The sequence below is a fragment of the Loxodonta africana genome, chromosome 11 (genome assembly GCF_030014295.1).
Source record: "Loxodonta africana isolate mLoxAfr1 chromosome 11, mLoxAfr1.hap2, whole genome shotgun sequence".
Classification (NCBI taxonomy): domain Eukaryota; kingdom Metazoa; phylum Chordata; class Mammalia; order Proboscidea; family Elephantidae; genus Loxodonta; species Loxodonta africana.
In genome coordinates this window covers 10950200-10966342 of record NC_087352.1, presented here as the reverse complement: position 1 = coordinate 10966342, position 16143 = coordinate 10950200, and the positions used below count along the sequence as shown (strand labels likewise).

General features: G+C 39.0%; 1 protein-coding gene across 1 annotated transcript in view; it reads left to right on the top strand.

Moving 5' to 3' along the window:
• The window catches only part of LOC100665670 (zinc finger protein 112), a 74384-nt gene that overhangs the window by 45252 nt on the left and 12989 nt on the right, over positions 1 to 16143 (top strand).

The following is a 16143-nucleotide window of genomic DNA, read 5'->3' as shown; positions in this document are numbered from 1 at the left end:
GTTGTTTCACTTCCATTTATTTAATCTTCCTGCCTCCCAACCTTATCATCTGTTTTAAAATACTGTTGACCCATTGGTCTTATATGTGTGTGTGTGTGTGTGTGTATATGTGTGTGTGTGTGTATATATGCATTTTAAGCAAACTACTCAAGGGTGGCAATCTTTACTCTTTGGGCTAGACTGTTACGGAGACTTCAGGGATAGTTTCAATTTAGGGTTTGAAGAGCAACTCCAGGACCATAGCCTTGGGGAATCCTCCAGCCTCAATAGGTCTAGTACGTCTGGATTCTTTAAGGCTTTGAAGTTACATCCCACATTTTTCTCCCTTTTTATCAGGATTCATCTGCTCTGTCCCTGATCAGAAAGTTCCGTGGTAGCTGGGCACCATCTAGTTCTTCTGGTCCCAGGGTGGAGGATGCAGGGGTTCATGGAGACAGTTAGCCCTGTAGTCCAATTTCTTCTCTGATTCTTGGATTTTCTTCTTTCTCTTTTGTTCCAGATGAATAAAGACCAATAGTTGTATCTTAGATGGCTACTCACAAACGTTTAAGACCCCAGACACTACTCACCATTTTGGGAGGTAGAACCTAAACTTTAAGAGCTGTATTATGCCAGTTGACTGGATTGTCCCACAAGACCACGACCCTAAGCTTCCAAACCAAGAGAACTAATTCCATGAGATGATTGGTTATGTCTAATTAGTATCAGCATCTGTAGCTCCTCCCCACCCCCCTGCTTTTTTTTGGTTGTTCTTATTGTTATAAAACTGTAGAACCTAGCATTTGCCCATTCATTCTTTTCCCTGTGTGCAGCTTATTGGCATCGTTTACATCAGTCATGCTGTGCGAACTTCACCCACAAATGGTGCCTTTCCGATTACTCTAAACAAAAAGTGACTACTACCTAGGGAGTACCTCTCCCTCTCTCCATCCCCACCTCATCCCTGGTAACCACAAAGAAACATTAGTTTCTGTATGTTTACCTATTTATGTCATTTCATAAACATATGAAATGACAGTTGTCTTTCTGTGATTGGCATGTTTATTTTGCTCAACATAATGTCCTCCAGGTTCATCCGTGTTCCAAGATGTGGAAACTCATTTTCCTTTATCGTTGAGTAGTATTCCATTGTATGTGTGTACCACATTTTATACTTATCTGTTCATCTGTTGATGGGCACCTAGGTCGTTTACAACTTTTTGCTATTGTGAATAGTGCTGTGATGAACATAGGTGTGCACATGTCTGTTTGTGTCATTTCCATTAGATCCCTAGGGTATGTACCTAGGAGTGGAATTGCTGGGTTATATGGCAGCTCTACCTCTAGTTTTTGAGAAATCACCAGACTGTTTTCCACAATGGCGCTGTTTTGCCTTTCCACCAGCAATGATGAGGGTTCCAGTTTTCCCACATACTCTCCAACACTTGTTATTTTCTGTTTTTTAATTTTGTTCTTAGCTATTCTAGTGGGAGTGAAATGGTATCTCAGTGGTTTTGATTTGTGTTTCTCTGCGCTTCATTCTACATTTTTCTCCTCTCGTGTCCCCCTTCCTTAGTCTGCCCTAGCCTCACCTGTTCCTCAGATATGCCAATTATGTTTCTGCATCAGAGCCTTTTACTGTCTTTTCTCCGTCTAGACTGGCCTATCCCTTAAACCTCCCAGCTCCCTTTCTTGTTTCATTCACGTCTCTGCTCAGAAGTCCTTTCGTCAGAGGCCTTTTCCTTCTTTTCTTTTAATTGTGGGTTAGACAAAGGTTTACAGAGCAAATTAGCTTCTCTTTAAACAATTAATACACATATCATTTTGTGACATTGGTTGCCAACCCCACGACATGTCAACACTCTCCCCTTCTCAACCTTGGGTTCCTCATTTCCATTTGTCCAGCTTTTCTGTCCCCTTTTGCCATCTCATCCTTGCCTCTGGGCTGGTGTGCCCGTTTAGTCTTGTTTTGTTTTATGGGCTGTCTAATCTTTGGCTGAAGGGTGAACATCAGGGGAGTGGCTTCAGTACCGAGTTAAAAGGGTGTCTGAGGGCCATACTCTTCGGGTTTCTCCAGTCTCCGTCAGACCAATAAGTCTGGTCTTTTTTTGTGTGTGTGTGTGAGTTAGAACTTTATTCTACGTTTTTCTCCATCTCTGTCTGGGACCCTGTGTTCTAATCCCCGTCAGAGCAGTTGGTGGTATTCACCGGGCACCATGTAGTTGTGCTCAACTCACTCCATCAGAGTCCTTTCTTCACTGCCTTGTTTAAAATGTCATCTTCCCTTCATTCTCAACGTCTTTGTTGTTAGTTGCCGTTGAGTCAATTCCGACTCATGACTTTGCAGAGTAGAACTGTTGCAAAGCAGAGCTGCTCCATAGGGTTTTCAAGGCTCTGACCTTTTGGAAGCAGGTTGCCAGGCCTTACTTCTGACTCATAGTGGCACATAAAAAACCTGTTGCTGTTGAGTTGATTCTGTTGCCCCACAGGGTTTCCAAGGAGTGGCTGGGGGATTCGAACTGCTCACCTTTTGGTTAGTAGCTGAGGTCTTAACCACTGCACTAGCAGGGCTCCATAGCGACACATGGGTGATGTATTCTCTGTGTTTTATAAAATGAAGCTCATGCCTTGAAAAAGCCACATAGCTTGTAAGTGCGTGAATCAGGATTTGAAGCCTATTTGCCCTTGAATTTTTTTGTTGTTGTTTTGTTTTTGTTTCTAAATAGCAGTTTAATTTTCAATTTAGTTATGTGTTGTTTTTTTTTTTTTTTTAAACCGTTTGGTCTTACTAGATCCTTTCCTTAAATGCTTGCTAACATCTTTATGAACACCTGAACCACCAATCTGGCATTCTCTGAAAAGTGCGATATCTATTACAGAAGTGGAAGAATTTCAGAAATTTACAAAACAGAAAATGGGTTAATTCTAAAATTGTGTGTGTCCTCAGTTAAGTTAGGAGCCCCGGTGGTACAGTGGTTAAAGTGCTTGGCTGATAACGGAAATGTCGGTGGTTTGAACCCACTAGCCGCTGCATGGGAGAAAGATGCGACAGCCTGCATCCATAAAGATCACAGCCTTGGAAACCCTATGGGGTAGTTCTCCTGTGTTGTGCAGGGTCGCTATGAGTTGGAATCTACCTGGTTTTCAGTTAAGTTAATCATACAATAAATCACCGAACTAAAGGGCATATGTGATTAAAAAGGTTTGATGGGGTACCATTTATAATCCCACAGTTCAGTTCAGTTTTCACCTTCATTCCCACATCTCTTTTTTTGTTACTGTACATTGAACTGGGAATTTAAAAGTTAATTTTTTGCTGTCCTACTTTACCCTAGCCTGGATGTTCTTTTTTTTTTTTTCCTTTCTGTGACTTTAAACTTTTTATTGTAGAAATAGTAAAGTACACAGAAAAGTAGAGACAATAGTACAACAAACTCTATAAATATCCATTAAAAAATCCATTACCATGTGAATAATCATCAGCTTTCTGCCGTTCCTGTTTTTTCTATTCTTCCACTTATTTTTGCTGGGGTATGTCATATCACCTACAAATACATCAGTTATCTGTCTATGACATTATCTCCTTATTGTTATTTAATGCCCATTCTGTGATTAGCATGGACTCATATTTATTTTATACTTTGGGTGATACTGTACTTTTCTCAAATAGCGCAGTTATGTAAATAATATGCACACACATATGTTGTTAGGTGCCGTCGAGTAGGTTCTAACTCATAGCGACCCTGCATATAACAGAACGAAACACTGCCTGATCCTGCACCATTCTCACAAAAAATGTATAACGCTTGCATTATTTGCATAAAAATACGGTAATCCAATACTGCATTGTTGATTTTGTTGCTCAAATTGTTCCCACTTCGACCATAAATGTATACAGTCATGTAACTAGTATCACAGTTGTGATAGTTACGATTGTGTGTCGGCTTGGCTGGACCATGATTCTCAGTGTTTATATGTGATTCCTCCTATGATGAGATCTGCTGGGAGTAGCCAGTCAGTAGATGGGAGTTCCCTTGGAGGTGTGGCTTGCATCCAAATGTAAGCAGGTCTTCTGGCTTTTTGCTCACTCTGGATCCTTGGCTGCCTCCTGTTCATCTGATCTCCAGTTCTTGGGACTTGAGCTATCAGCTTATCTGCCAGTCTTGGGTTTTGTGGATCTTTACAGCCTGCGAGTGGGAGCCCTGCCCCCGCACCTGCCAGCCTTGGATTTGCGAGCCCCTGCGACTACGTGAATCAGGAGAAGCTTGCAGTCTTGCCTGCCAGTCTTGGGATTCATTGATCTTCACAGCCTGTGAGCAAGAGCTCTGCTCTCTGACCTGCTGATCTTGGGTTCACCAGCCCTTGCAGTTACGTGAATCAAGAGAAGCCTCTATCCTGATCCACGGACTTGACAGGTTCCAGCCTCTACAATCACATGAGCCATTTCCTTGATATAAATCTCTCTCTGTTTATACTTACATGCTTTACTGGTTTTGCTTCTCTAGAGATCCCAGCCTAAGACAGCAGTCAAGATAAAGAGCATTTCTGTCACCCAGAAAAGTTCACTCATGCTCATTTGCTCTCAGTCCCTTCCACGCACCCTTGATGCAGCTACTGTTCTGCTCTCTGTCATTATTTCCCAGAAATTTGTACAAAGAGAATCATACCGTGTTATAGATTGAATTGTGTTTGTGTCATCACCAAAATACCTGTGGATGTAATTCTATTTGGAAATAGGATTTCTTTGTTATGTTAATGAGGCCATATCAGTGTAAGGTGTGTCCTAGAGGTAATCACTTCTGAATTATAAGGAGCAGGATAGACACAGAGACTAAATGCATGCCACATGCAGATTGCCAAGGAATCCAGGAAAGCCAGAGCTCTGAAGCTGAGACAAGGTTCTTCCCCCAGAGCCGACAAACAGAGCCTTCCCCTAGAGCCTGTACCCTGAATTTGGACTTCTAGGCTCCCAACTCTGAGAAAATAAAGTTCTGTTCTTTAAAGCCGCTCAACTTGTGGTATTTCTGTATTGCAGCAGCACTAGGAAGCCAAGACACAGAGTGTGTTGTTTTTTTTTTATGTCTGGCTTCTTTCTCTTAAGAGCCCTGGTGGCACAGTGGTTAAGTGCTCAGAGGCTAAACAAAAGGTCAGTGGCTTGAGCCCACCATCTGCTTCGTGGGAAAAAGATGTGGCAGTCTGTTTCCATAAAGATTTACAGCCTTGAAAACCCCATGGGGCAGTTCTGCTCTAACCTATAGGGTCACTATGACTCGGAATCAACTCAACGGCTGTGGGTTACGGGCCTTTCTCTTACCATGATGTTTTTGGGATGAACAGTAGTTTGGGTATCAGCAGTTCGTTTCATTTTATTGCTGAGTGGTATTTCTTAGTTTGCATTTGGCATTTCCCTGTCCATTTGGGCAGTTCTACTCTGTCCTATAGGGTCGTTATGAGTCAGAATCGACTTGACGGCACTGGGGTACTGGGGGGCTGTCCATTTACCATATGAAGGATGTTTGGATTGTTTCAGTTTTTAGCTACTGTCAGCAAACCTGCTATGAATTTGTGTAGAAGTCCTTGTGTAGACATATTTTTATTTCTTTTGGGGAAATATGTAGAAGTGGAATATGCTGGGTCATATGGTAAAAAAAAAAAAAAAAAAATTTTTTTTTTTTTTTTTTTTTTTTTATGGTAGGTGCATGTTTAACTTAATGAACTGGCAAACTGTTTCTCAAAGTGTCTGTACCAGTTTGTATTCCCACGAGTAGTGTATGAGAATTCTAGCTGGTATAATCAGACTTTTTAATTTTAGCCATTCTAATGGATGTGTCGGCACTGGGTCTGGGTTTAATGGATGTGTAATGGTATCTTCTCATGGATTGAACTGTGTCCCCCCAAAATATGTGTTGTAAATCCTCTATGCCTGTGATTATAATCCCACTTGGGAATGGGTTTTCTTTGTTGTGTTAGTGAGGCGGGATTAGTGTAGGGTGTTGTTTTGAGTCAATCTCTTTTGAGACATAAAAGAAATTAAACACAAGCTAGCAAAAAGAGATAGAAGAGAAATGCCAAGCCACATAAAGATCGCCCAGGAGTAGAAGCTCAAAGAGACAAGGACCTTTCCCCAGAGCTGACAAGGGGAGAAAACCTTCCCCTAGAGCCAGTACCCTCAATTAAGACTTCTAGCCTCCTAAACTCTTAGAAAGTAAATTTCTGTTTGTTAACACTACTCACTTGTATTTCTGTTCTAGCAGCACAAGATAACTGAGACATATCTCATTGTAATTTTAATTACCATTCCTTTGATTATTTGTGATTTTAAACATAATTTCAGGTGTGGCCCGACTGTTTATTTTCTTTCGTGATATGTCTGTGTGCAAATCTTTGCCTGGTTTTTAAAAAATTGGTTTGTTTGCCTTCTTATTATCGGGTCGTAAGGGTTCTTTATGTATATTGGATACACACATGCATGTGTTGACAGGTATTTTTTCCCCAGTCTTTGCATGGCTTTTTAATTTTCTTAATACTGCCTTTGTAAGAGCAAGTGCTTTTACTTTTTATTAAGTTGAATTTCTCAGTTGGTTTTTTTTTATTTTGTATGGCTTTTGTGTCCTAAGAAATCATTGCTCACCTGAAGATTGAAAAATTATACTATGTTTTTTTTTTCTTCCCTAAAAGTTATTTTGTGGTTTAAACTATGGTCTGTCTTGACTTAATATTAACGTATGGTATGAGGAAAGGGTTAAGGTTCATTTTTTTCCATAGGGAGATCCAGTTTTCTAGCACCATTTTTTTGAAAAGATTATCTTTTCTTAATTGAATTGCCTTGGCAGCTGTTGAAAATTAATTGTCAATATATGTGGGAGTCTTTTTCTGGACTCTGATCTTTATGCCAGTATCACACTGTCTTGATTGCTTGATTACTAGCTTTATAGTAATTCTTGAAATCAGGTAGAGTAAATCTTCCAACTTAAAAAAAAAAGTTTTAGATATTATAGGTCCTTCATGTTTATAAAAAAGTGAGACCATAAAATATTTGTTGTTTTGTGATTGGACTTATTTCAGTCATCATAATGTCCTCCAGATTCATCTACATTATAAGATGTTTTGCAGACTCCTCATTATTCTTTATAGTTGTGTAGTATTCCATTTTATGTAATTACCACAATTTGTTTATCCATTGATCGGTTGATGGGCGGTTAGGTTGTTTCCATCTGTTTGCTATTGTGAATAGTGCTGGAATCAACACAGGTGTGCATATGTCTATTTGTGTCACTGCACTTATATCTCTTGAATATATACCTAGGAGTGTGATTGCTGGATCATAGGGTATTTCTACTTCATGTTTTTGAGGAAGTTCCATACCATTTTCCATAGTGGTTGTACCATTTTTACAATCCCTCTAGCAGCGTATAATAGTTCCAGTCTCCCCACACCCTTGTCAGTATTTGTCATTTTCTGTTTTTTTGATCATTGGCATTTTTGTAGGGGTGGGTGAGATAGTATCTGTTACAGATTGAATTTTGTTCCCCCAAAATGTGTGTCAAGTTGGCTAGGCCGTAATTCCCAATATTGTGTAATTGTGCACCATTTTGTCATCTGATGTGATTTTCCTGTGTGTTGTAAACCTGTCTCTATGATGTTAATGAGGTGGGATTAGCAGTGGTTATGTTAATGAAGCAGGACTCAATCTACAAGATTAGATTGTGTTTTAAGTCAATCTCTTTTGAGATATAAAAGAGAGAAGCAAACAGAGAGACATGGAGATCTCATACTACCAAGAAAGAGGTGCCGGGAGCAGAGCACGTCCTTTGTACCTGGGGTTCCTGTGCTGAGAAGCTCCTGGATCAGGGGAAAATTGATGACAAGGGTCTTTCTCCAGAGCCGACAGAGAGAAGCCTTCCCCTGGAGTTGATGCCCTTAATTTGGACTTGTAGCCTACTAGACTGTGAGATATATAATCTTCTCTTTGTTGAAGCCATCCACTTGTGATATTTCTGTTATAGCAGCACTAGATAACTAAGACACTTTCTCATTGTAGTTTTGATTTGCATCTCTCTCTCTATAATGGCTACTGATAATGAGCATATTTTCATGTATTTGTTGGCTACCTGAATGTCCTCGTTGGTGAAGTCTCTGTTCATGTCCTGTGCCCCCTTTTTGATTGGATTGCTTGTCTTTTTGTTGTTGTGTTGTTGAAGTTTTCTACATGTTTTAATCTCCAGTTATCTGATTTATCTTCTGTTGTTTGTGCTTTTCTAGCTGTGTTTGATAGGCTATTTATGATGAAAGTTAGGTCCCCTAGTTTTGTCCTTATGTTGTCTTCCAGGAACTTTATAGTTTTAGCTTTAACATTTAGGTCTTTGATCCATTTTGAGTTAGTTTTTGTGCATGTTATGAGGTATGCATTCTGTCTCATTTTTCTGCAAATGAATATCCAGTTTTGCCAGCACCGTTTGTCAAAAAGACTGTTTCATTCTCATTCAAAGAATTTCGACCCTTTAGCTGCCTGTATATGAACAGATTTACTTCTGGGTTCTCAATTCTATTCCATTGGTCTATATGCCTGCCATTGAACCAGTACCAAGCTGTTTTGATTACTGTGGCTGTATAGTAAGTTTTGAGATCGGTAAGTGTGAGGCCTCCTACATTGCTCTTCTTCTTCAGTATTGTTTTAGCTATTCGGGGCCTCTTTCCTTTCCATATAAAGTTAGAAATTAGTTTTTTCATTTCATTAAAGAATGTTTTTGGGATTTGGATTGGGATTGCATTATATCTATAGATTGCTTTGGGTTTTATTGACATTTTCACCAGTGTTAAATCTTCCAGTCCATGAGCATGTAATGTTTTTCCAGTTATGTAAGCCTCTTTTCCCCCCACGCGTCTGTCAGTTTGTCGTACTGTGGGGGCTTGTGTGTTGCTGTGATGCTGGAAGCTATGCCACCTGTATTCAAATACCAGCAGGGTCACCCATGGAGGACAGGTTTCAGCTGAGCTTCCAGACTAAGACAGACTAGGAAGAAGGACCTAGCAGCCTACTTCTGAAAACCATTAGCCAGTGAAAACCTTAATGAACAGCAGCGGAACATTGTCTGATACAGTGCTGGAAGATGAGCCCCCCAGGTTGGAAGGCACTCAAAAGATGACTGGGGAAGAGCTGCCTCCTCAAAGTAGAGTCGACCCTAATGACATGGATGGAGTAAAGCTTTTGGGACCTTCATTTGTTGATGTGGCACAACTGAAAATGAGAAGAAACAGCTGCAAACATCCATTAATAATCGGACCCTGGAAGGTATGAAGTATGAATCTAGGAAAATTGGAAATCATCAGAAATGAAGTGGAACCCATAAAGATCGATATCCTAGGCATTAGTGAGCTGAAATGGACTGGTGTTGGTCATTTTGAATCAGACAGTCATATGGTCTACTATGCTGGGAGTGACAACAAGAAGAAGAATGGCATTGCATTGATGGATAAAAAGAACACTTCAAGATCTGTCCTGAAGTACGCTGTCAGTGATAGGATAATATCCACTCGCCTACAAGGGAGACCAGTTAATATGATTATTATTCAAATTCACACACCAACCACTAAGGCCAAAGATGAAGAAACTGAAGATTTTTACCAACTTCTATAGTCTGAAATTGATTGAACATGCAGTCAGGATGTACTGATAATTATTGGTGATTGGAATTCAAAAGTTGGAAACAAAGAAGGTAGTTGGAAAATATGGCCTTGGTAATAGAAATGATGCGGGAGATCCCATGATAGAATTTTGCAAGACCAATGACTTCTTCGTTGCAAGTACATTTTTTCACCAACATAAACGGCGACTGTACACATAGACTTCGCCAGATGGAACACACAGGAATCAAATCGACTGCATCCGTGGAAAGAGACGATGGAAAAGCTCAATATCATCAGGCAGAACAAGGCCAGGAACTGACTGCAGATCAGACGATCAATTACTCATATGCAAGTTCAAGTTGAAACTGAAGAAAATTAGAACAAGTCGATGAGAGCCAAAATACGACCTTGAGTATATCCCACCTGAATTTAGAGACCATCTCAAGAGTAGATTTGATGGCCTGAATACTAAAGACCGAAGACCAGACGAGTTATGGAATGACATCAAGTACATCATACATGAAGAAAGCAAGAGGTCATTAAAAAGACAGGAGAGAAAGAAAAGACCTAACTGGATGTCAGAAGAGACTCTGGAACTTAATCTTGAACATCGAGTAGCTAAAGCGAAAGGAAAAAATACTGAAGTAAAAGAACTGAACAGAAGATTTCAAAGGGTGACTCGAGAAGACAAAGTATTATGATGACATGTGCAAAGACCTGGAGAAGCTTTCTTCCAGCCCTGAATTCTGACCTCTGACACTTCAAACGGTGTGTGGGTTAAGTAATGCACTCACTAGTCAAAAGAACATCAAACTCATAAATCTCACCCTGGGTAGTTAACAGTCAGCCAGGGATTTGGGTAGGATTTGTACTCAGATTGGTCCTTTCTATGGCACCCTTGCTTCCAGAATTTCTACCCTAAATTTCCAACTGCTCCATCTCCCTGAGCCCTTCCTTTTGCTGCCTTGAAGTTATAAGGTGGTGGCTTTTAGCTTTCAGATCTGAAAGGCTGGCAATTTGGGGAGCACCCTCAGGCAAAATAAAACGCTATAAATCCTACAAGATCCTCATCCTCCTTTGTAATTCCTCCCTTTCACCCACCCCTCCTGTCCCTCCTTGTTCCCAGCCCCTTCCACAGGCAACTACTAATCTTCTCGTAACTACAGGTTAGTTTTCATTTTTTAGAATTTTATATAAATAAAGTCATACAGTACGTATTCTTTTTTCTCTTACTACAGTCAGGGTAATCTGAGATTCACCTGAGTTATCGCATCAATGTGTCATTCTTTTTAATTACCGAATAGTATTCCATTGTGCGGATCTACCATAATATGTTTATTCGTTCATCCGTTGATGGGCATTTATTTTCAGTTTTTGGTTATTACAAATGAAGCTGCTGTGAATATTCATATATAAGTGTTTGTATGGCCATAGGCTTTTGTTTGTCTTGGGTAAGTAGCAGGAGTGGAGTGGTTGGATCATGGAGTTGCTCCATGTTTAACTTTCGAAGAAACTACCAGTTTTCCAAAGCGTATGTGTCATTTCATATTCTCACTAGCAGCTTATCCCAGTTCCAGCTACTGTACATCTTCAACACTTTGTATGGTCAGTCTTTTTGAGATGTACATATTCTCAGAGGGGTGTAATCTATCTTGAGGTTTTATTGTGTATTTCCCTAATAATTAATGAAATTGAGCATCCATTTATGTGCTTATTTACCAGTTTTCTGTGCCTATTTACCAGTTTTCTTCCTTGGTGAAGTGCCTATTCAAATCTTTCCAAATTTTTTTAAATTGGGTTGTTTGTTTTCTAATTAAGTTTTGAGAGTTCTTTATATATTTGAGACACCAGTCTGTTATCAGATGTATGATTTGCAAATATTTTCTCCTAGTCTGTGGTTTTCTTTGTGTTCGCTTAACATTGTCTTTGGGAGAGCAGAGTTTTTAATTTTAAGTCAGATTTATGAATTTTTTTGATAGATTATATTTTCAGCGTTGTGAGAAATCTTTGCCTACCCAACAGTTTTCTTCTAGAGGTTTTATAGTTTTAGTTTTTACAGCTAGGTCTGTGATCCACTTTCAGTTAATTTTTGTATAGTTTCGGGTATGAGTCAAAGGCTATGCTTAGCATTTAGATTTCCAGTTGTTCTGTCACCATTTGTTGATAAGACCATCTGTTTTCCACTGCATTCTCTTGCATGTTTTCCGAAAGCCGGTTGTCCATATTTGTGTGGTTCTGTTTGTGGACTCTGTTCTGTTCCTTTTGATCTATTTATCTAGATGCAATGCTGTTTTGATTACTGTAGCTTTATAAGAAGTCATGAAATCGGAGTGTTAGTTCTTCACCTTTGTTCTTCTTTTTCGAATTTGTTTTGGTTACTCTAGGTCCTTTGCATTTCTACATGAATTTTAGAATCAGCTTGTCGATTTCTACCAAAAAAGCCTGCTGGGATATTAGTTGGGATTGCACTGAGTATATGGGTCAATGTAGGAAGAATTGATGTCTTAATAGTATTGACCTATAAATATAGTATACCTCTCCATTTATTCAGACCTTACTTTAGTTTCTCTCAGCAATATTTTATAGTTTTCAGTGTGTAGACCCTGTTCACCTTTTGTCAAATTTATCCCTAAGTATTTAATATTTTTTTATATTATAAATGGTATTGTTTCTTCCATTTCAACATCTAACTGTTCATTACTTACATGTAGAAATAAAATTAATTTTCATATTTCAACCTTGTATCCTGTAACCTTACTTATTGGTCCTAATAGCTTTTTTGTAGATTTTTTTGGATTTTCTACATAGGTGTCATATCCCTGACTAAAGACAGATTTCATTGTTTCCAGTCTATATCCCATTTATTTGTTTATTTTTTCATGCCTTATTGCCCTGGCTACAACTTTCAGTATAATGTGAAATAGAAGTGGTGAGAGTAGACATACTTGCCTTGTTCCTGGTCTTCAGGGAAAAGCGTTTAGTCTGATTTTAGAATGTTAAATCAACCTTGCATTCCTGAAGTATACACCACTTGGTCATAATTTATTATCCTTTTTAGACATTCTTGGATTTGATTTGGTAGAATTTTGTTAAGAATTTTTGTATCTATGCTCCTGAGGGATATTGGTTTCTGCTTGCCTTTCCTTGTAATGTCTTTTTTTTGGTTGTTGATTTATTTTTGTTGTTGAGAATATGCATGGTCGAACGTACACCAACCCAGCGATTTCTACATGTACAGTTCAGTGACATTGATTAATACATTCTTTGAATTGTGCAATCATTGTCACCCGCCTTTTCTAAGTTGTTCCTCCTCAATTAACGTAACTTCACTGCCCCCTAAGTTTCCTATCTCATCTTTTGAGTTGGCTGTTGTCAGTTTGATCCCATGTAGATAGATCTTAAAAAAGCACACACTCAAGGCAGAAGTTCTTCACTAGTACTAGTTAAGCTAAACCATTGTTTTTATTTTAAGAAGACTTCAGGGTATGCTTTTGGTTTAACGTTTAAAGATGATACATCTCAGAGCAGTAGTTTCAGGAGTTCCCCTAGCCTCCATGGCTCCAGAAATTGTGGATTCCATGAGAATTTGAAATTCTGATCTGCGTTTTCCCCTTTTTGATCAACGTTCTTTTATAGAATCTTTGATAGAAATGTTCAGTAATGATAGCCAGGCAGCATCCAGTTCTGGTCTTATGACACAGAGGGCAGTTCATGGAGACAGTTAGCCACACAGTCCATTTCCTCCTCCTGCTCCTGATTTTCCTTCTTCCTCTGTTGCTGCAGGCAGATAAACTAATTGTTGTACCTCGAATGGCCGCTTGCAAGCTATTAAGACCCCAAGCACTACACAGTGAACTAGGTGGTAGAACAACAGCGCTGAACACGTTATTAGGCCAGTTAACTGGGATGTCCAATGAGACCATGACCCTAAACCTCCAAACTAAAGAACCAAATCCCATGAGGTATTTGGTTGTACATAAGCAGCCTCAGCAGGTATATAATTATAGCCTCTTGTTGCTATACTTATATACCTGTCACACAACTTTTGGCCAATTCAACTTTTTACAGGTGTGTAACGTAGCGATAGCCATTACGTTAATTGGCTGTACAACCCTACCCTTAGTTAGTGTGATTTTTCCATCACAGTAAACTGAAACTTAGTACTCAATAACAATAACCCCCATTTACCCCTCCCTCTCACCCCTGGTAACCGCTAATAAACTTTGGTCTCTATACATTTACCTATTCTTATCTTTTTAAATAAGTGAGGTTATACAATATTTGTCCTTTTGTGATTGACTCAATTCACTCAGCATAATGTCTTCAATATTGTATCATGTGTATTGTAGCATGTATCAAGGCTTCATTTTTACTGGCTGAGTAGTATTCCGTTGTATATATATATATATACCACATTTTTTTTTATCCATTCGTCTGTTGATGGACGTTTAGGTTGTTTCTATCTTTTGGCTATTGTGAATAGTGCTGCATTGAACATTGGTGTACAAGTATCTGAGTCTCTGCTTTCAGATCTCTTGGCTATATATCCAGGAGTAGAATTGCTGAGTCATATGGTAGGTCTGGGAGTCCTTGTGGTGCAGTCAACTGCTAACCAAAAAGGTCTCCGGTTGAAGACCACCAGCCACTCTGTGGGAGAAAGATGTGGCAGTCTGGTTTTGTAAAGACTTTTGGCCTTGGAAGCCCAACGGGGCAGTTCTACTCTGTCCTACAGGGTCGCTATGAGTCTGAATCAATTTGATGGCAGTGGGTTTTCAGTTTATGGTAGTTCTATTTTAAGTTTTTTGAGGAACTGCCACACTTTTCCACAGGGACTGTACCATTTTGTATTCCCACCAGCAATGGATAAGTGTTCCACTGTCCCCCACATTCTCACCAATATTTGTTATTTTCTTTTTTTAATCTTAGCCATCGTAGTGGAATAATGTCACTGTTTTTGATATCCATGTTAATACTGGCCTTATAAAATGAGTTGGGGAGTATTCACTCCTCTTCACTTCTTTGTAAGAGTTAGTCTAGCATTGGTGTTATTTCTTATGTAAAGCTTGGTAGGATTTGTGGGCAAAGCCTTCTAGGCCTGGAGTTTTTTCTGAGGAAAGGTTTTTAACTACAGGTTTTCTTTCTTTAGTAGATTTAGGGCTATTCAAATCATCCATATCTTCTTGGGTAAGGTTTGGTAGTTTCTCTCTTTAAAGGAATTTGTTTCATATGAGTCGCTGGATCTATTAGCTAAAGTTAATATTTCTTTAACGTTTTAATATCTGCAGAATCTATAGTGATGTCACTGCTCTCATTCTTGGTAATTTGTGTTTTTTTTTCTCATCGTGCTTGCTCTAGAGGTTTATCAATCTTATTGTTCTTTTCAGAGAGCCAGCTTTTGCTTCAATTCATTTCTGTTTTTTCTTTGCTATTGCATTGGTTTCTGCTCTGATATTTGTTTCCTTTCTTTTGCTTGCTTTGAGTTCAGTTTGCTCTTGTTTTTCTAGTTTCTTTGAGACCCTACTACATAAATTTCCCTTAAGTACTGTACTAGTGGTATCTCAGATTTTGATAGGTTGTATTTTCATTTTCATTCATTTCAGAATACTTCCTAATAGCTCTTGTTTGTTCATTGATCCTCAGTTTATTTAGAAGTTGTTTTTTATTTCCTGACAATTTGAGGATTTTCTAGAGCTCTTTCTGTCGTTGATTTCTGTTATGGTCAGAGAGTATACTTTGTGTGACTTGAATCCTTGTACATTTATTGAGACTTGTTTTATAGTCCAAAATACGGTCTTTCTTGGTGAATGTTCTTTTGTACCTGAAGAGAATGTTTTCTTCTGTGTTGGATATAAAACAAACAAACAAACAAAAACCCAAACCCGTCACTGTTGAGTCAATTCCATCTCAAAGCGACCCTGTAGGACAGAGTAGAACTGCCCCATAGGGTTTCCAAGGGGCGGCTGGTGGATTCAGACCTTTTGGTTAGCAGCTGAATTCTTAACCACTGAGCCACCGGGGCTGCATGTTGGATACAGTGTCCTATAAAGGCCAAGTAGACAAGAAAATAAGTACACTTAGTTTCTACTTGTTCTCCCAATTATTGGGAAGGGATACTGAAATCTCTAACTATAAATATGCACATGTCTGTTTTCCTTGCAGCCTTATCAGTCATGTTGAGCACTGTTACACAGATATGCACGTTGTACAGTGAGGCCTTGTAATTAAAGCATATATTTAGCCTGACGTGTGTCAGTGCTGCTTATGATTCAGCTGCTGTAGCCGTGAAAAAAGAGCCTTTTAATTGTAGATAACGAGGTTAATTCCTCCTTTCTTAGCAGTTTCTGAGATGTCTTTTTCTCTGCTTCAGATAAATTTAAACAAACCATTTCCTTTTGTTTTTATTAAATAAAACACAGAATGTTTAGCTGGAGAGTGGGCACTTACTTGGCAAATCAGTACACTGTTATTGTATGAACTAGCTTCTGTGGAGCATGAGAGACTTCCGCTATGGGTTGATAAATTAGCAAAAGCTAGAAA